The sequence below is a fragment of the Scyliorhinus torazame genome, chromosome 13 (genome assembly GCF_047496885.1).
Source record: "Scyliorhinus torazame isolate Kashiwa2021f chromosome 13, sScyTor2.1, whole genome shotgun sequence".
Lineage (NCBI taxonomy): Eukaryota > Metazoa > Chordata > Chondrichthyes > Carcharhiniformes > Scyliorhinidae > Scyliorhinus > Scyliorhinus torazame.
Window position 1 is genome coordinate 12,694,660 of NC_092719.1, and position 21,779 is coordinate 12,716,438.

At 47.6% G+C, this 21,779-nt stretch overlaps 1 protein-coding gene across 3 annotated transcripts in view; it reads left to right on the top strand.

Moving 5' to 3' along the window:
* Positions 1-21,779, top strand: part of celf2 (cugbp, Elav-like family member 2) — a 1,037,523-nt gene that overhangs the window by 111,778 nt on the left and 903,966 nt on the right. Inside the window, exons 2-3 of one of the 3 annotated variants that reach the window (XM_072471059.1) lie at positions 9,605-9,694; positions 17,007-17,060. The gene's annotated coding sequence lies outside the window, so the exon portion shown is untranslated. Of the gene's footprint in view, positions 1-9,378; positions 9,396-9,604; positions 9,695-17,006; positions 17,061-21,779 lie in introns of those variants that run through there. The other 2 variants (XM_072471058.1, XM_072471057.1) reach the window with 2 other exon arrangements.

A 21,779-nucleotide genomic window follows, 5' to 3' on the forward strand; every position in this document is an offset into this window, starting at 1 on the left:
TATCCAGTGTGCCCAACACTTGCAGCCTACTTCTCCACCTTATCCCCCCCAAGTCACGTCTAATGGCATCATAATTGCCCTTCCCCCAGCTATAACGCTTGCCCTGCGGTGTATACTTATCCCTTTCCATCATTAACGTAAACGTCACCGAATTGTGGTCACTGTCCCCAAAGTGCTCTCCTACCTCCAAATCCAACACCTGGCCTGGTTCATTACCCAAAACCAAATCCAACGTGGCCTCGCCTCTTGTTGGCCTGTCAACATATTGTTTCAGGAAACCCTCCTGCACACACTGTACAAAAAACGACCCATCTATTGTACTCGAACTATATCTTTTCCAGTCAATATTTGGAAAGTTAAAGTCTCCCATAATAACTACCCTGTTACTTTCGCTCTTATCCAGAATCATCTTCGCCATCCTTTCCTCTACATCCCTAGAACTATTAGGAGGCCTATAAAAAACTCCCAACAGGGTGACCTCTCCTTTCCTGTTTCGAACTTCAGCCCATACTACCTCGGAAGAAGAGTCCCCATTTAGCATCCTCTCCGCCACCGTAATACTGCTCTTGACTAGCAGCGCCACACCTCCCCTCTTTTGCCTCCTTCTCTGAGCTTACTAAAACACCTAAACCCCGGAACCTGCAACATCCATTCCTGTCCCTGCTCTATCCATGTCTCCGAAATGGCCACAACATCGAAGTCCCAGGTACCAACCCATGCTGCCAGTTCCCCTACCTTGTTTCGTATACTCCTGGCATTGAAGTAGACACACTTCAAACCACCTACCTGAACACTGGCCCCCTCCTGTGACGTCAAATCTGTGCTCCTGACCTCTATACTCTCATTCTCCCTTACCCTAAAACTACAATCCAGGTTCCCATGCCCCTGCTGCATTAGTTTAAACCCCCCCAAAGAGCACTAACAAATCTCCCCCCCCAGGATATTTGTGCCCCTCAGGTTCAGATGTAGACCATCCTGTCTGTAGAGGTCCCACCTTCCCCAGAAAGAGCCCCAGTTATCCAGAAATCTGAATCCCTCCCGCCTGCACCATCCCTGGAGCCACGTGTTTAAATGCTCTCTCTCCCTATTCCTCATCTCACTATCACGTGGCACGGGCAACAACCCAGAGATAACAACTCTGTTTGTTCTAGTTCTGAGCTTCCATCCTAGCTCCCTGAAAGCCTGCCTGACATCCTTGTCCCCTTTCCTACCTATGTCGTTAGTGCCAATGTGGACCACGACTTGGGGCTGCTCCCCCTCCCCCTAAGGACCCGGAAAACACGATCCGAAACATCACGTACCCTTGCACCTGGGAGGCAACATACCAAACGTGAGTCTCTCACGCTCCCACAAAATCTCCTATCTGTGCCCCTGACTATAGAGTCCCCAATTACTAATGCTCTGCTCCTCTCCCCCCTTCCCTTCTGAGCAACAGGGACAGACTCCGTGCCAGAGGCCCGTACCCCATGGCTTACCCCTGGTAAGTCCCCCCCCCCACAAGTATCCAAGGCGGTATACTTGTTTCTCAGGGGAACGACCGCAGGGGATCCCTGCACTGACTGCTTTTTCCCAGTCCCTCTTACAGTTACCCACCTATCTCCAATCTTTGGTGTAACTAATTCCCTGAAGCTGCTATCTATGACCCCTTCTGCCTCCCGAATGATCCGAAGTTCTTCCAACTCCAGCTCCAGTTCCCTAACTCGGTCTTGGAGGAGCTGGAGATGGCAGCACTTCCTGCAGGTAAAATCAGCAGGGACACTAACTGCATCCCTCACCTCAAACATCCTGCAGGAGGAACATTGCACTCCCTTCCCTGCCATTCCTCCAACTTTCTACCAAGATCTGGCTAACAACTAAATTAAATTTTTTATAAAAAATAATAATAATATAATAAAATATGGTACTTACCTCAGACCAATGGGTTTTATTATTAGGTTCGAGGAGGAGGGCGGGTGGGAGACACTACACGTGTAGTGTCTCGGGTTTCCTCTCCACCAGAATTTATTGGTGAGGGTCTTCCCAGACGTCTGCGGGTCGACTTCCTGTTCCCGCCTAAAACACTAATTTTTTTTTTTAAATTCTCAGCTCCTGCTGAAACTGACTCACCAGCTGATTCTCCCGCCGAAATCGACTGGCCTGCCCCTGCAAAGACAAGTGCTTTTAAAGGACAGACTTACCTCCCAGTAACCACTTCCGCACTGCTCCCGCTGAAACTGACTCACCAGCTGTTCTCACGCCGAAATCGACCGTAACCTGGCAACAAGTTCGATTTTTGGTTCAACTATTTGACAGTGACTTCATCGCCAAAGATGACTGGAATCTTCACATAATAATAATCTTTATTAGTGTCACAAGTAGGCTTACATTAACACTGCAATGCAGCGACTGTGAAAAGCCCCTAGTCGCCACACTCCGGCGTACACATAGAATATTACAGCGCAGTACAGGCCCTTCAGCCCTCTTATGTTGCGCCGACCAACCACTCTAAAGCCCATCTACACTATTCCCTTATCAGCCATATGTTTATCCAATGACCATTTAAATGCCCTTACTGTTGGCGAGTCCACTACTGTTGTAGGCAGGGCATTCCACGCCCTTACTCTCTGAGTAAAGAATTCACAGAGGGAGAATTCAGAATGTCCAATTTACCTAACAAGCACGTCTTTCGGGACTTGTGGGAGGAAACCGGAGCACCCGGAGGAAACCCGCGCAGACACGGGGAGAACGTACAGACTCCGCACAGACAGCGACCCAAGCCGGGAATCAAACCTGGGACCCTGGAGCTGTGAAGCAACAGTGCTAACCACTGTGCATTGCCATTTGGAATTACTCCAATGGAGCTATCTTTACTTCACGGACTGCAATCGTTCAGGGTGGTTCATCACCACCCTCTCGAGGGCAGTTGGGAACAGCAATAAATGTTGGTCCCCTACGTCCTGCGAATTAATTTTTTTAAATATTGGTGCACGGTACAGGGACAATTACACTGTGTTAAATTAGTCTCATGTTTGGATCCTTCACTGAGCATTTCAACCCAGTCTTGTAGAGTGTTCACACCCAAATGTTTGGAAACCACTTCACACTTTAAACTTGGAGTCTGATTCTGGTGTAAAGGCCTAAATTGAGGGAGAGAGAGACAGGGAGAAACACTCAATCCTCAAGGGAACACGGCTTCATATCCAGCTTATAGCAACAGCATCAGTGTAAATGAAATCCGCTTCTCACCGACACAATAGTTTTAGTGCAAATGCACCCTGAGGCTTTAGAGAGAGTGGAAATCCCTGGTAAGAGCACATTCAGTAAATAATTCTTGAGGATAAGCTGATACATTTGCACTTGGTGGCTCTGCATAATTGCTTCAGTTCATGCTTTAAAAATCTCTTGTTAGTCACCTCTGCTACACTTTAGTGGGAAGCAATCATAGCAGAGCTGGGTAAAGAGGAACTCTCGAGTTCCTTCCTCTCCAGTAGGACATTTTTAAATAGCCTCTGTGTTAATGGATGTGCCTCAGGGATTAGTTCCCAGTCAGTGAGACAAAAAGAAACTAACACAGACGAAAAATTAGAAGTGTTATATCTGTTTTCAATGGAATACCATGGTGCTTCTGTAGATTTCGAGGGGGAGGGTGACATGGCTGCTCAACTATTTCCAAATGATAATGCATCAAACTTGTACAGCATTTTGGAATCTTCTAACATAATGGAGCAATTGTACCAGAAACAGATTGAAAGGAGTTTCGGTACTCGGTTGGAAGAAGAGAGAGTGGAGGAAAAAGCATGAGGGATATTTAAAATCTGTCTGGGTGTTTGAAAGGAAGATTAAACCAACTTTAATGGGGGTGTAGCACCGTCAATATGACGCGAGGCAGGTTGAGGTAATGTCAATTGAAGGCTTTATTAAGCAGAACTTTATCCCCAGCAGCGTGGTTACAGAATGCAGCTGCTGAGGGAAATGGAGGGAAAAGCTGGGTTCTTATACCAACATTTCTGGGTGGAGTCCAGTAGGTGGCAGATCCTATCAGGACCTGGCATCCCTCCACCAATAGCCTGTCGACACGTGATGTACCGTATTACCCCTAATACATACCACCACATTCACCCCTTGCTGAAAAAGAACCCGGCGGGATGGTGGTTCGCATGGTGGTAGGGGTTTACAGAGTCGGTACTGTGCCATAACTTTGAACAAAACACAAAATTATCGCTTCAACTGGGTCAACGGGCCAAACAGGGTCGGCATGATGCCATAACTATAACAAGACACAATAACTGAAAACGTTGAGAGTTAAAGTGATTCGATGAGCCGGATGGGCGCCCTGGTCGTCCTTTCCGATCGTCTCGGGCGTGGTGGTGATGGCGCTGGCTCGAGTCCCGTCGACTCTGGGAGCATAGTGCTGTCCCCTGTGTCCTTACTCCTGGGCGGGTCTGGGAGGAGAACCGAACCCCCCCGGGAAGGGGGTGGCTGCGGGATGAACCGGCGGGAGTGAGGAGGTGGTGATTGGCGTTGGGGGGGTGTGGGTAGCTCCGGCGGGCGCCAGATCTCGCAGTCCTGTCGGCCATCGGGGTACTCCACATAGGCGTATTGCGGGTTGGCGTGAAGGAGATGCACCCGTTCCACCAATGGATCTGACTTGTGCGCCCGCACATGTTTCCGGAGCAGAATGGGTCCCGGAGCTGCTAGCCAGGTCGGAAGTGGCGTTCCAGAGGAGGACTTCCTAGGAAAGAGGAGGAGGCGCTCGTGAGGCGTTTGATTCGTGGTGGTGCACAGCAGGGACCGGATAGAGTGAAGGGCATCCGGGAGGACTTCCTGCCAGCGGGAAATTGGGAGACTCCTAGACCGGAGGGCTAGCAGGACGGCCTTCCAGACCGTTCCATTCTCCCTTTCTACCTGCCCGTTCCCCCGGGGGTTGTAACTGGTCGTCCTGCTCGAGGCTATGCCCCTGCTGAGCAGGAATTGACACAGTTCGTCCCTCATAAAGGAGGACCCCCTGTCGCTATGGATATAGTCGAGGAAACCGAACAGTGTAAAAATGGTACCGAGGGCTTTAATGACCGTGGACGCTGTCATGTCGGGGCAGGGGATGGCGAAAGGGAAACTGGAGTATTCGTCAATGACGTTCAGGAAGTACGCGTTGCGATCGATGGAGGGGAGGGGGCCTTTGAAATCCAAACTGAGGCGTTCAAAGGGTCGAGAGGCCTTAACCAGGTGCGCTCTATCTGGCCTGAAAAAGTGCAGTTTGCACTCAGCGCAGATCTGGCAGTTTCTGGTGACTGTTCGGACATCCTCGACCGAGTAAAGGAGGTTGCGGGTCTTAAGGAAGTGGTAGAAACGAGTGACCCCCGGGTGGCAGAGGTCCTCGTGGAGGGCTTGTAGACGGTCCACTTGTACATTGGCACATGTGCCGCGAGATAGGGCATCGGATGGCTCGTTCAGCTTTCCGGGACGGTACAAGATCTCATAATTGAAGGTGGAGAGTTCGATCCTCCACCGCAAGATCTTGTCGTTCTTGATCTTGCCCCGCTGTGCATTATCGAACATGAAGGCAACCGACCGTTGGTCAGTGAGGAGAGTGAATCTCCTACCGGCCAGGTAATGCCTCCAGTGTCGCACAGCTTCCACTATTGCTTGTGCCTCCTTTTCCACTGAGGAGTGGAGGATTTCTGAAGCGTGGAGGGTTCGGGAGAAGAAGGCCACGGGTCTGCCTGCTTGGTTGAGGGTGGCCGCCAGAGCTACATCCGTTGCGTCGCTCTCGACCTGGAAGGGGAGGGACTCGTCGATGGCGCGCATCGTGGCCTTTGCGATATCCGCTTTGATGCGGCTAAAGGCCTGGCATGCCTCTGTCGACAGGGGAAAAGTAGTGGTCTGGATTAGCGCACAGGCCTTGTCGGTGTATTGTGGAACCCACTGGGCGTAATAAGAAAAGAAGCCCAGTCAACGTTTCAGGGCTTTGGCACAGTGGGGGAGAGGGAACTCTATGAGGGGGCACATGCGTTCAGGGTCGGGGCCTATCACTCCATTACGCACTATGTAGCCCAGGATGGCTAGACGATCGGTGCGGAACACGCATTTTTCTTTGTTGTAAGTGAGGTTCAGGGCGTGAGCGGTCTGGAGGAATTTTTGGAGATTGGCGTCGTGGTCCTGCTGGTCGTGGCCGCAGATGGTGACGTTGTCGAGATACGGGAACGTGGCCCGTAAACCGTGCTGGTCAACCATTCGGTCCATCTCTCTTTGGAAGACCGAGACTCCATTCGTGATGCCGAATGGAACCCTTAAAAAGCGGTATAACCGCCCGTCGGCTTCGAAGGCAGTATAGTTGCGGTCACCGGGACGGATGGGGAGCTGGTGATATGCGGACTTGAGGTCCAGGGTGGAAAAGACCTTGTACTGTGCAATCCGATTGACCATGTCGGATATGCGGGGGAGAGGGTACGCATCTAGCTGAGTGTACCTGTTGATGGTCTGACTATAGTCGATGACCATCCTTTGTTTCTCCCCGGTCTTAACGACTACCACCTGGGCTCTCCAGGGACTGTTGCTGGCCTGGATGATGCCTTCCTTCAGCAGCCTCTGGACTTCGGACCGGATAAATGCTCGGTCCTGGGCGCTGTACCGTCTGCTCCTTGTGGCGATGGGTTTGCAATCCGGGGTGAGGTTTGCAAACAAGGAAGGCGGTTCAACCTTGAGGGTCGCGAGGCCGCAGACAGTCAGTGGGGGTATAGGGCCGCCAAATTTAAATGTTAAGCTCTGGAGGTTGCATTGGAAGTCCAACCCTAGGAGTGTGGGCGCACAGAGATGGGGGAGGACATACAGCCGGTAATTTCGGAACACCCTCCCCTGCACCGTTCGGTTAGCGATGCAGAACCCCGTGATCTGAACAGAGTAGGATCCCGCTGCCAGGAAAATTTTCTGGGTGCTTGGTCGAATTACGAGGGAACAGCGCCTTACCGTGTCCGGATGAATGAAGCTTTCCGTGCTCCCAGAGTCGATAAGACACAGCGTCTTGTAGCAATTCACTAGGACTGTAGTGGTTGCAGACTTGAGGCGTCCGGGGTCGCGACTGGTCGAGGGTCGTCGAAGCCAGACATGGTTGTTGAAGTTGAGCATCGTAATCAGGCAGTATGTGGCCATCTGTGTCGGGGTCCTTCAGCCAAGATGGCGGCGTTCACGGATCGAGCGCAGTCGGGGGTGGACAAAATGGCGGTGCCCATCTCTCCCTCGTGGTGTCCGGGGTCCAAAATGGCGGCGTCCGTTGGTCGCACGTGGATCGCTGGGGGTGCTGGGTCTGTGGTCCCGTTTCTTCCCCGGAGATAGCGGCGACCCCGCGGGACTTGCACACCGTCGCGTAGTGGCACTTCTTCCCGCAGCTTTTGCAGGTAGCCGCGCGGGCCGGGCAGCGCAGCCGAGGGTGTTTCGGCTGGCCGCAAAAATAGCAGCGGGGCCCCCCCGGTTGGTCTGGTGTTTTGGCCGCGCAGGTTTGCGGGGGTGGGGGGGTGTCGGAGAGTCGACCGCAGTGGGGGTCCATGGAGCCCAAGGGGCTGTAGTGCGGTCGGGGGCGTAGGCGCGGGCGTTACGCGAGGCCACATCGAGGGATGCCGCCAGGGCCCGAGCTTCTGTAAGTCCCAGAGATTCTTTCTCCAGAGGCCTCTGGCGGATCTGGGAAGAGGCCAAACCTGCCACATACGCATCGCGGACCAGGAGCTCTGTGTGTTCACTCGCTGTTACCGCCGGGCAGTTGCAGTTTCGACCCAGGATCTGCAGGACGTTATAAAACTCATCCAGCGATTCCCCCGGAAATTGCCGTCGTGTGGTGAGCTGGTAGTGAGCAAAAACCTGGATGGCGGGCCGGATGTAGATATCCTTCAGCGCGGCGATGGGACTGGTGAAACCGTCCTCGTCCTCGATAAGGGAGTAGACGTCAGGACTCACCCTGGAATAGAGGACCTGCATCTTTTGTTCGTCTGTCGGTGTGCCGGGGGCCGTTCGGAGGTAGCCCTCAAAGCATGCCAGCCAGTGCTTGAAAATAGATGTTGAGTTAGCTGCTTGGGGTGCGATGTGCAGGCACTCCGGGGAGATTCGGAGCTCCATGTTCCCACGTCGTTTTCTTCAATTTAAATTCTGCTTAATAAATTGTAGCACCGTCAATATGACACGAGGCAGGTTGAGGTAATGTCAATTGAAGGCTTTATTAAGCAGAACTTTATCCCCAGCAGCGTGGTTACAGAATGCAGCTGCTGAGGGAAATGGAGGGAAAAGCTGGGTTCTTATACCGGCATTTCTGGGTGGAGTCCAGTAGGTGGCAGATCCTATCAGGACCTGGCATCCCTCCACCAATAGCCTGTCGACACGTGGAGTACCATATTACCCCTAATACATACCACCCACAGGGGGCACGAGTGTAAAATCTGATGGGCCACGTGGCTTGTATTGCTTTTTTTCTGGCGTTGTGGCGACATTTGAAGCCCAGTATCCATTGAACATATCTCTTTACATACAAGGCGTGCATGTAGTGACAAACTCCACAAGCTCGCCATTAGACTGGCCAGTGCGTGACCATGAAGACACAGAGACCGAAAGCCTCTGGTCATTAGCGAAGTGAATTAGTATCTGACTTGGGCAATTTCCTTTTGTTCCCCACGTCCTGCTTTTCTTGCAGACCTTTGCTTTCAAACGGAGTCATTAATATGGGCGGCATGGACAGCACAGTGGTTGGCACGGTTGCTTCACAGCGCCAGGGTCCCGGGATCGATTCTCGGCTTGGGACACTGTCTGTGCGGAGTCTGCACGTTCTTCCCAGGTTTCCTCCGGGAGCTGCGGTTTCCTCCCACGAGTCCCGAAAGACGTGCTGTTCGGTGAATTGGACATTCTGAATTCTCCTTCTGCGTACCTGAACGGGCGCCGGAGTGTGGCGACTGGGGGATTTTCCCAGTAACTTCATTGCAGTGTTAATGTAAGCCTACTGGTGACACTAATAAAGATTATCATTATATCACCAGTGTTGCCTCTCTCCGGGGACCGCAGTCAGTTAATGAATGAAGGCAGCTTTGCTGTAAACCCTTTCTTAAAAAAATACAGGAATTGAAATGTGGAACCAGTGGGGAAATAGTTAAAACATTAAGCATCTTGAGGGTCTTGCATTGCAAGTTATTTTTTTGATCCCTGAATTGAATAGAACGTGCAGGTGTTGAGAGTTCCATTTCGATTACATTAACTGATAGTGATGGTTTATATATCTTTATATTAAATAAAACACTGCACCGGCTGAATTGACAGCAGGGTTGGCTGCTGGGGGTGGGGTTAGAAAAGAAAGAAAAGCTTCGCCAGGACCCAGATACCAGACAGCAATGTTCCCGCATGCTTTCCGCTGCTTCTCACAGAAGCTCTTCAAGAGAAGCCGGCAGGTAGTCAAAAAAGGCCAGTGGGGAGGGAAGGGAAGGGCGGGACAGAATGATGCAGCACTGACAGCAAAAAGCAAACAACCGAAGCAGCTCTATTTATGTTTTGTGTGTGTGTGTGTCTGTCTGTCTGTGTCTGTGTGTGTGCTGGACAGCTGAAAGATTCCGGAGTGACATTTTTTTGATAACCGTCTCCATTTGTTTTCACTCTCTAGGATATAAACAAAAAAAAACAAAAAAAAAAGGGACGAGGTATCTTTTAGAGTAACGTTTATTTGAGCTCCTGAGTCTGCAAGCACAGTCTGGTAAGCCCGATTTTATTTCCTCTCTCTCTCTCTCTCTTTAAAGAAAAATAATGACATTTCCATTGTCAAGATATTTTGAATCAGATGAGCTCTGTGTATCTGCTGGAAGCTGAATGGCCTTCCTGCTGTGGTGGGGACAGTGTGTGTGTGTGGGGGGGGGGGGGGGGGGGGGTAGTGGGGTGTCAATGCCATTCATCTGACCTTTGCTTCTCACTCATAATCGGTGATAACTGCCTCTGTGTCACTCCTGATGTTGCATTCCTGAGGCACTGACTTGTCAGCTGGGTGATAAACAAGGAGTGGGTTTGCAATTCCTGGTACATGGGGCAGGCGCTCGCTGCCGCCTCGTCCCAGTTTAATCCAGCATTTGTTTCGAGTTTTTTTTAAACATTTAATTTGACAAGCCTTGGCTTCACTTTTCCATCAAGCGATCGGGTATTAAAGCCTCTTTGGTCACTGCGTTTGGATGTGTGTGTGATGTGCATTTAAGTCATCTTGCTCTCTCTCTTGTATTTCTGTCTATTAATCACCTGCTGATGCTCGTATTCCAAGCATTGTCTGGCAACTTTGAATCTGTCTATATACATATATATATGTTTCTGGGACATACCTCTTCATTCACCTGAGGAAGGTGCAGCGCTCCGAAAGCTAGTGATATCAAAACAAACCTGTTGGACTTTAACCTGGTGCTGTAAGACTTCTTACTATCTATTAGTGACATGCTTATTTCTTTCCTGGTGTGAGGCCAGCCAACTCCAGCTGGCCACAGAGAAACAGGGGAAGAAAAAGTGGTGTTGTGACTTTGCAGGGCAGGTGTGCTGTGACATTTCAGCAATTTTTGAGCGTTGACTTCCTGAAATAGAAAGAAGACTCCGGGGTGTTGATCTCATTTGGTTTTCTTGTGATATTTTCTTTTTTTTTTTAAATGTTCTGTCGAAGAAAGCTCCGAGAGCTTTAGTGATTCAAAGTGCCGGTTGCCAATGATCGGTTTAAGAACCGTGTCCTGTTTCCTGAGAGTCTCAATGGTCTGAATCCAGGAGGGGGATCCAACAGCATACTGTAAAATAGTGAACAGACTCTCCCCGGTCACTGAATCCCTCCAGAACAGCCAAACCTCGGCTCGTTCAAGAAAAGCAATTTCTAAAATCACACAAGGTACTGAAATGACCCTCCTTTCTTTCTTTTTTTTAAAAAAATAAGCAGCTCCGGAGAAGTGTTAGCAGATTCGAAATGATATCAAATGCAAAATCAAAATACATTTTCATAAATTATTCACAGCAATCCTAACTGACGTATTTGGCGTGAGCCAGTCATCCTGCTGTGGAGCAAGCACAGTGTAATGTGTCCTTATTCTAACAAACCATGCTCTCTGTGTGGAAGGACTGTGCCTTTAAATATATCAACAGCAGGGACACTTGCTTAACCCTTCCACACAACTGGAAAAGCAGGGAGAGGTCAGGCCAACACAAGCTAGGTGGTGTCTCAGCACTTTTGACAAGGGCTAAAAATGTTGCATTGCTGCTGATGTGTGGGGTTTTCTTTGTGTTTCAGTGCGTACGGAGGGTGCATTGTGAATGTGCTGCAGTTTCCCTGGCCATTCACACAAGTCATTGACTGTTTTCTATCTAAAGCACGCATTGTCCAATTCCGGGTCTATTGCAATGTTTACTCCAGAGGTTGGCCGGAAAAATGGCAGCAGCACAGCAGGTTTGCTGGGCAAAGAACTGTCCATTCCACCCTGTCCTGATGTCAGTACATGTATAAATAGTCACTAATTTAATTGCAACTATGTTTTTGGCTGATGACTGTTGACTCGTTTCTTGACACTAAAATAAATCGTGGTCTTACCTTGAAGTTTCTCGCACAGATCTCATTATCCTTGCTTATGAAAGAAGTGAGCTGGATGTAGGCATACAGTGCTTTGTCAGTTATGAAAAAAGGAATCACGAAACATTATGTCCCCCAAGATGATCCAGATATAGGTCACGCTATGTGAATCCATGTTTCTGAGGATTAGAAGTGTATTGCAATGTAGGATCCTGTGAGATGCCAGGTCTGGCATCTCTTTCTGTCTTAAGACATTAACATAAGCATTAAAGACACACATTCTCTCAGAATTCAAATCAAAAGGGGGCGATGTTGTGGTTAATTCCACCCCCTTCTGCAGTATTGCATCCAATATTGGTGCACACCTGTGATGGAATATTATTTCCCTTGACCGAGAGTGCAGCATATAATCATTAAGATGATGTGCAATCTTAGAAATATGAATCGCGAGGGACTGTTAAGGAAGTTGGGCTTGTGCTTATTGAAAAAGAGGAGACTTTGATGTGACCTAATAAACATTTTTATTTTAAATTGGGGGATTGGATTAATGATGTTCACCCTGACATATTGTTCAGACTGATGGGAAAATGGGGAACGTAATATAAGATTCCGAACCTAGCACCAATAGGGGGAATTCAGGCAGATGTATTTCACACAAATGGTATCAATAATATCGACGAAACTAGCAGCTTGGTTATTGCCGAAATTGGCACTTGTTTAGGTTTAGGGGACAATGAGGGACTAAAGACTCCATGTCAATAATGTCACCAAAACAGTTAATGCGAGGGTGCAAGCTGGTGGCCAGTAAAATTCTGAGCAGTAGGAATGTCAAGCACAATGGATGTTCTTGGAGATGGAACTGATTGGAGGGTGTGCCAGAAGACTGCTAGATGGACTTGGTTCCTGGGTTAAAGGGGTCCAGAGTTCCGGGTTCAAAGCCTTTTCAAATGATTACAGTTTCCTATGTTTCTTTTGTGTGTCCATTAATACGGACGAACCTCACCTGTGACATTCAAACTTTGTCATACTCTGTGGCTATTATATCAGAGCTCAGAGTTCAAAGGTGCACTCTTTATTCCTTGGCCAATTGTTCTTGGCCGGTTTAGCTCAGTTGGCTGGACAGCTGGTTTGTGATGCAGAGCGAGGCCAGCAGCGCGGGTTCCAATCCCCGTACCGGCTGAGATTATTCACGAAGGCCCCGCCTTCCCGACCCTGCCCTTCGCCTGAGGTGTGGTGATCCTCAGGTTAGATCAGCTCTCCACCTCAAAGGGGAAAGCAGCCTGTGGTCATCTGAGACTGCAGCGATTTTATTCTCAATCACGTTTGAATGTAAAGACGGCCACCAGCCTGAGAATTTACCACTCTCAGTATTTCAAACACTCAGCATTTCAAGGTCCCGATGTCCTCATTTGCTGAGTTAGAAATTCACTGGCTCTAAGGTTGGCGATGACAATAAACCCCAATCATGGGGTGCAGGTGCTTGTGATTTCGCTGCTGAGGCTTCTGCGCAACCTAAAGGATTAGCAGGAATCAAATGACTGCTCGCCTCAGATCCTGTCCTTTCCATTCTTCTCAAGCAGCTAAGCAGCCCCAGAACTGAAGGCAGGTTCTGAGGAGCATGCAATACATGTGTAGAAGAGCTCCAAGCTGCTGTAGACATTTGCTGTAGATTTGTTGCTCACAAATCTTAAAATAAATAAATAAATCTTGGCCATTGTGAAGACGAAATCCAACTCAAAAGCAGATTAACTTCCTTTCAATTTACAGGAGTACTGTGCATGTGTGTCGGTCTTGCCCTTGGTGCCACCTCATTAAACTGCACTTAGAACATTTTGCCAAAACCACTTACACGTTTCCTGAATGTAATCGCATGTTTATTTTTGTAGAACCACAACAGTTGAGTACTTTAGAAACATACTTGTCTGATAATGTTCCTATAAAGCACCTTGGGAAAAAAATCTCTGATAGCAAGGAAAAGCAGCAGGCCAGGCAGTCTCTGTGGACAGGGCAAAAGGTTAATTTTGTTTGGGGCAATGAAAGGAGTCCGCACCAAGTTGCAGAGAAAAACAAAACTTATTTTATTTAACATGGCAGCTAGTATGCACAGCTCCAGTAGTTCCATACTGGGTCTTCTCTACTCGGTGCCTGACTGGCTGACTCGATTTATACACGGGCACATGAACTGTGTTAAGAGTCCCCCACCCCCTCTTCAGGGGAGCTCATATTCTGCATGCTTAACGGGGTAGTGGATCATTCCTATAAGTGAGACCTGTGCGGGGTATAACAGTTAACATTGCAGTTAAATTATCCTATCATCAGGGCCCAGATGATGTTACAAATGTACAACTTTTAAACAGGTACATAGTCAGGGAAACGTCAGGGAGGGGAGGGAGTAACTCAAGGCCAGTGATAGAGTGGAGGGCAGAGAGAAAATAAATGACAAAAATGATGCCTCAGTAAGAGATGATCATTAGACGGGCAGAGAAACTTGAATTATGTCCAGATGCAATGTAAATGAATACAGCAGAATTAAGGAAGAGGGAAGCATGGAGAATTTGGGAAGGAGGAGTAGGTGCTCAGGAATGTGGCTGAAGAAAGGCAGGTAGACTGTGGACCACCTGATGGGCTATCTATGCAGGAGTGAGAGGAAGGGGATCTAAACAAGCAGCAGCCCTCGTTTCCTCCACTTCAATTGCCTCCGGTGCCACTCAATGGAGATGAACAGGGTAAATAGGACAAATGGAAATCCCAGAGAGTACTTCATTTTACATCATGCATTCATTGTGTCCAGTAGCCTTGGCACCAATGTGTTATTTCTCATGCCTAGATTTAGCATCAACTCTGAATTTACTGTCCGTGTGGAGTTTACGTATTCTCCCCATGTCTGCATGGGACTCACCCCCACAAACCCAAAGATGCACAGGATAGGTAGATTGACCACACTAAATTGCCCCTTAATTGGAAAAAAATGGGCACTCTAAATTTACTTTTTTAAACTCTGAATTCTAAATTTCAGCAGAATCCCTTTAGGGCATGGCTTCAGACCAAATGCGGGAATGTTGAACACTTGTGAATCTTTGTAAAAGGCATTAATGTTTCTTTAACATAAGCTGGATTATGGATATGCATAAGAAAATAATGTCACAAATGCATTTCGAACAAGATGGAGCAGGTGACAAATAATGTGGACCACAAAACAGACAGTTTAACTATTAGCGTGTCTGGTGTGAAAGTCTAGATTCATTACAGTCAGCTTCAGTGATGCTGGGTGCAAGCACATCAACAATTTGTCACCTTTTGACTAGATTACAAACCGACAACTCAGGCAGTGGAGTTAATATTGAATCAATTGCTTGTAATGGATATTAATGCTGCTTTAAGCAGACTTTACAAGCTATTGATTTATTGGAGAACTTGGCTTTGGAATTCACAATATTACTTTGAGTATACCTGCGTGTCTTAGCTCCAACAAGCGTAAGAAACCTTGTAAAGGTATACGAAAAAGCATCATTGGATGTAATGGTCAATCAGTTGTAACAGGCCAAACAGTAAAGACAAACCTGTTCGAGGCAGCTTGTACCAGTGTCAGGAGGGGCGGCACGGTAGCACAGTGGTTAGTACTGTTGCTTCACAGCTCCAGGGTCCCAGGTTCGATTCCCGGCTTGGGTCACTGTCTGTGTGGAGTCTGCCCGTTGTCCCTGTCTCTGCGTGGGTTTCCTCCGGGTGCTCCGGTTTCCTCCCACAAGTCCCGAAAGACGTTCTGAGTTCTCCCTCGGTGTACCCGAACAGGCGCCGGAGTGTGGCGACTAGGGGCTTTTCACAGTAACTTCATTGCAGTGTTAATGTAAGTCTACTCGTGACAATAAAGATTATTATCATGATAGGAAGAAGTTCTGGGATATTATTAGCTTGTCTTTAAATGACCAGAAACATGCAGAAAGCATATGTGCACTTGCACCCCTGCAGACCCGCCAATATATACTCACAGTATTTTGCCCTGGCAACCATCTGAAGATGTGGCATGTTGTTCCCAACCTTGGTGTCATATATATTTTTTTAAATTTAGAGTACCCAATTATTTTTTTCCAATTAAGGGGCAGTTTACGTGGCCAATCCACCTAGCCTGCACATCTTTGGGTTGTGGGGCCAAAACCCACGCAAACACGGGGAGAATGAGCAAACTCCACACGGACAGTGACCCAGAGCCGGGAACGAATCTGGGACCTCAGCGCCATGAGGCAGCAGGGCTAACCCACTGCGCCACCGTGCTGCCCCTTGGTGTCATATTTGACCTCATCCTGAACCTCCAACCAAATATCCGCCACATCACTACGACTGTCTATTTCCACCTCCATATCATCACCAGACTCCGCCCCTGCCTCAGGTCTGAGCGGTTGTTTAAAAAAAGGAAGAATTCTATTCTCACCCCTTTGGTTCTCTGTTGGTTGCTTGCATCTTTTTTTAAAATCGATCTTCACAGAGGAAGATATGCCTTGTGTATCTAAAATCACAACTGTTGCTATGAGGCAACATTTTTCCAGACTGAAACCAGAAAGAGGAATGTAGTTGATTATTCAGTCCCTTGAGCCTGCTGCGAAATTCAATGCACTGAACTGTGCTTCTACTCCATTTACCGGCCTGAGCTCCATATTCTTCGATACCGTTACCTGATCAGAATCCTTCGGCATCATTATGATCCCCACAGAGACCAATAACTTTGAAAACGAGCTGTGGATTTCCCAGTGATAGACGCTAAGTAACCGCATGACAGGAATTCACATTTTAAGGATTTACTGGTACTAATAAACTAAAATCAACATTGAGCAAACCCTACTTCGAAGGAAATGAATACATTAAACTACAGAAAAGATATTCCCGTTAACTTCTCAATGCAACCGAAATCCCTGCGCCATATTTAGACATTATGCTGAACGCAAAGATGCTATCTATTGCGCCACTGCTCCGCCTTTGAAAAGATCAAGGAAGGAAATTAAATAAATCAAATTGTAGTGTTCAGGTTGGTGTCAACTTGGCTTGTTTGTTTGCCTTCCATCCTCCATTTCAGAAGATTCAAGCCTGGTCGTTGAGCTCACAATCTAACTTGGGCCCTCTTGGGCATCTCTCAGGGAGTGTTCCATTGTCTAATGTGCCCATTCTTCAGAGTAGTTGTTAAATGAACCCAAGTTCATCATCTGTTTTTTTTCCCCAGTAGTATTGGTGGTCATCAACATTTACATGACAGGATTTGACGGTGAGAAGGAAGTTCCTCGGGTGTCCTGGCCAACCTTTGCCGCTCGGAACAAAGTAAAACGGTTCAAGTAGTCACTCATGTTATTTGCTGTGCACAAAATGGCCGCACTTTTTGCTGACATAACAACAGCCGCTGCACTGCAAAATAATACATGAGAAGTAAAAATGATGAGATGCTTCTGAGAGATGTGATATGGCGCCATATCAATGCAAATCTTTCTCTTTTCTCTCTTAGGTGACACCAAGCTTGGGGTTTGTAGATTGTAAGAGGAAGGGAAAATTGAGGGAGGTAAGGATTTTCATGGTTTAAGGCCCTGGAAAGTGAATGAGTGAGAGTATAGGAAATGGCCCGATGCTGCTTTGATTTTTAAATGCAAGTGAAAGCAGGGGAGCTACTCCTGTGATGTAACGGGAAGTTCAGCATTAAAACATGAAATGCTTGTGAAATGTAAAGGACCTTTCATCAATGGTTGCATTTTTTTAAAACTAGAAATAAACTATTTTAATTGCTTGACAAACTAATTTATTTGGAATGGATATATGGCTTGAAAGAGCGTTAAGACATCTGGTGATCGAGAAAGGTGCTACACAAATGCAGACCTTTCCTTAAACGTCCGGCAGATAATCAATAAGGTGCGAGTATCAGCATTGGAGGTGAGTCAGCTTTAAATGAAAATTACACAAAGCAACTCAACCTACTTCCTACCTTATAAGCTCGTCCCACTTTTAATTAGCTTTAGTTTATTTGCTGATTGATCTAAAAAAAAAATTCTTACCTAATTTAATCCATTTTGTTTCTGAACATGATTTACCCATTTCTTCCTGTCTTCAACTATCCTCTGTATAGTTGGCTCCATTTTCATTAAATTGGTTTTATTTTGCCGTCGTTCGAGTACCAGTAATGTGAAGAATTGCCTCAGCACACAATAGATGCTCAGAACCCAGGAAGGGTTGTCACTGAATGAATTATCGCTTCAGCAAACTCCCAGGAGCCCAATTGTGCTTGGATTACATCAGTTGTCTCTCTCGCAAGGAAAGGGTTGAATGTCTCCAGATTATTCATAAGTCTGCACGGAACAAATTTCTGGGCTGCAAAAGCATCGCGCATTGCTAGCCGCCGCCTGATGAGTCATCCAGATCGTCAAAGGGAAAGGACAGTGTTAACTTCAACCAGATTGTTTCATTTGAACGGCAGTCCCAGAAGTTAGGCACCCGAGCACAGAACTAACTAAACACAGAGGAGGTTGAAGTTTAGAATTTCTGCTGGCACCCTCGCTGCAGTGGACACAAAGGACAGGTTCACAACAGAAGTCCGTTTGAGTGCAGTCTACAAGGACTGCTGCGCTGTCGTGGGCGGTGCCTCCATTTGGATGAAACTTTAAACTGAGGCCCAAGTCAGCCGTCTCGGATGGGTAGAAAAGATTGCATGCCACTATTTCGAAAAAGAGCAGAGGAATCATTATCCCCCGTGCCCTGGCCAATATTTACCCCTCGACCGACCCCAGTAGAACGCAACAACTGGCCATTCTCACATTGCAGCTTGTGGAAGTTTGCGGTGTGAAAATCGGCTGCTGCGATTCCTGCAACATGACACTGGCTAAAAAGGGCATCATTGGCAGTCAAGAGGTTTGGGACATCTTGTGGTCGTGAAAGGCACTATGGGCAGGGTTCCACGCCTGAAAGGGGGGTGCCTAAATGTAGGGGGTGCTCAGCAACTCCATAGCAAGATGCTCACTTGGGAGGGGGGGGGGGGGGGTGCGGGTGACCCACCAAATCCCAAGACGATGGATGGGTGTGGGGTCAGGTCACCCTCATGCCTGGGTGGTGGGGGGGGGGGGACGCACAATAACGTTGAATGATGGGGTCGAGGGTTGGGTATGCTGTCCTTGTCTGCGAGGGGTTACTATGTCTGTGGATGAGGAGTGCGGGTGACCCGCAAACTCACTTTGAGATTGGGGCACCCTTTAAAAACAGTGCCCCGACCTCTGAGGAGACCATCTTGCCGGCGAATTCAGTTCCCCACTGCAGAAGGGATTTACCAGTGAGAAACTCCCCAAGCTAATTGTGGGTGAATACCAGTCTCGTTTGCACCAAAACAACTCGCCCCACTAAACTCACCAAAATCTTTTGGGTGAATCGTGCCCGCCATGTCATAACGGCAGCAGAGACAGCACCTTGCATTCATCTGTGTGCCAGAAGGAGGTGGCATTCCTTGGTGGGGAACCCCAGTGGGCACAGCTTCAAAGTGTTGCCAAGAATATTGGGGTCGTTTGCCTCATTGATGCCATGTTGCAGAACTGAACAGTGGTCGAGTAAAGTGATAACTGTAATATATTCTGTCCCACCGAGAGATTACTTTGCCTGCAGTGCAGCACACAACTAAACATTGGTAACACGTTGAAGTGTCATGGAAGGAGAAGGAATTATCCTGGTTGCAATGTAGCTGCCATGCCTGGGGAGTACATGCCTGCTGGCAAGCATCAACATGAATAGAGCTTTGTATCTGAGCAATCATGGAGCAAATTAGTTATGGATCAAAGAGAAGGGAGCACATGCCCTCCCTCTTGGCTCTCTACAAATCACTTAAAAGGTTTGTGCTTTAAGGAATTTACTCACTTCCTTTTTAACCCACAGAAAAGAAGCCGACTTTCCCTAGTTACATGTGCTCGGAATACAGCAATGGAAAAAGTCCAAAACTCAAGCAAAGAATCTGTAGCTTGACTTCATGCATTTCAGCACTACTGCTTAAAGGTGACATTGAGGATTGATAGATGCCCTGATTTCGATGAAAGACTCCTTTTATGCTGAAGTATTCTGGGTATAAATAAGCACTTCACAAAAGTTTCAAGTATTGCTGGCAATGAGGTTGAATATATTGAACTCCTGAATCACGTTTCTTCCAAGTCTCCAGTTAATGCATGTAGAAGTCATTTGAAAGTAGCAGTTCCACTGAGGAACACGTTTGTTTTCTCTGACTTACATTCCTGATATTCTTGCACAGAATCGTGTCATTATGGTCAACATTCCAACCTTATGCTGCAGGGTCCTGATAATGATTTAATTTGCAATCTCCTCAGAGGAGAACAGCTAACTTAGCTGTTTGTCTTGATTTGCTGGGAGGCCACCTGCACAGTTCGAATGCCCCTTCCTGGCAGTTGCCCGAGAATAGCAATGGCAAATGTCTTGTCCACCCTTTCAGCTGGACAATGATGCACAATTCCGGGAGCGGTCTTCTACAAATGGTGCTCGACAATCGTGTCAGACAGGGAATTATTTTCCTTCAGGTTGATTTCCGTAGCAAATGATTACAACTAGGTGATAACTTAATTGCTCGGTCACTGCAGATGGTATTGGGAACATAGAACATACAGTGCAGAAGCAGGCCATTCGGCCCATCGAGTCTGCACCGACTCACTAAGCCCTCACTTCCACTCTATCCCCGCAACCCAACAACCCCTCCGAACCTTTTTGGTCACTAAGGGCAACTTATCCATGGCTCATGAGAGTGAGACACCTTTTGTTGGACTTGAGCCACTTGTAGGCACTAGGTTTCTTCCCTTCCCTGGAGGTTGTTGATGAACCTGTCGACATTCTAGGACAATCTGGGAAATATTCTTCGTGCCAGACCACAAGATATCAGGTTACAGAATTCACTTTTACAATTTATCATATTGGGATTTGAGTTCTCGTTTCCAATCCAGCATCAGAACCAATATTAGTTCCTACTCCCAGAACTGAGAAAACAATGGACTTGCGCACACCATCCAATCCACTATTATTATTATATTTTTAATATATAAATAAAGAGTACCCAATCCATTTTTTCCAATTAAGGGGCAATTCACCTATCCTGCACATCTTTGGGTTGTGGGGGCATAGCCCACGCAAACACGGGGAGAATGTGCAAACTCCACATGGACAGTGACCCAGAGCCGGGATCGAACCTGGGACCTCGGCACCGTGAGCCGGAGTGCTAACCAACACGCCACCGTGCTGCCCCAATCCACTATTATAAGGTTAAAAAAGACCTCAGCACATTATAGTGGAGAGGGTAGTTTAAACAGGAAGGAAGCCATTACCATATAGGTTAAAACAAGGTTAGAACATGGCCTTTAAAACCATAAAGCCTCAACAACATACAATGTCCACCCTGCCACAATACACAGCTGATAACAAAGAAGAAATGAAAGTACAGCACAGGAACCTTCGGCCCTCCAAGCCTGCGCTGACCATGCTGCTTGTCTAACCTGAAACCTTCTACACTTCCGGGGTCCGTAACCCTCTATTCCCATCCTAGTCATGTGTTTGTCAAGGTGCCCCTTAAACATCACTATCGTACTTGTTTCCACCACCCCCTCCGGTAGCGAGTTCCAGGCACCCACTACCCTCTGTGTAAAAAATACTTCCCTCGCACATCTCCTCTAAACTTTGCTCCTCGCACCTTAACCCGATGTCCTTTAGTAATTAACTGTTCCACCCTGGGAAAAGGCTTCTGACTATCCACTCTGCCCATGCCCCTAATAATTTTGTCGACTTCTATCGGGTCCCCCCTCCCCCAACCTCCATCATTCCAGTGAGAACAAACCAAGTTTATCCAACCTCTCCTCAACACTAATGCTCTCCATACCAGGCAACGTCCTGGTAAACCTCTTCTGTGCCCTCTTCAAAGTCTCCACATCCTTCTGGTAGTGTGGCGACCAGAATTGAAACTATACTCCAAGTGTGGCCTAACTAAGGTTCTATACAGCTGCAACATGACTTGCCAATTTTTATACTCAATGCCCCGGCCAATAAAGATAAGCATGCCGTATGCCTTCTTGACGACCTTCTCCACCTGCGTTACCACTTTCAGTGACCTGTGGACCTGTACACCCAGATCATACGCTTAAGGATTCTGCCATTTACTGTATAACGGAAGAAGAACCCAGAAAGCAAATCAAACCATAATTCTCACAGGCACCAGAGTTCGCAGAACGGACATTTTCAAGAGGGAAACAAGAAGCCAGAA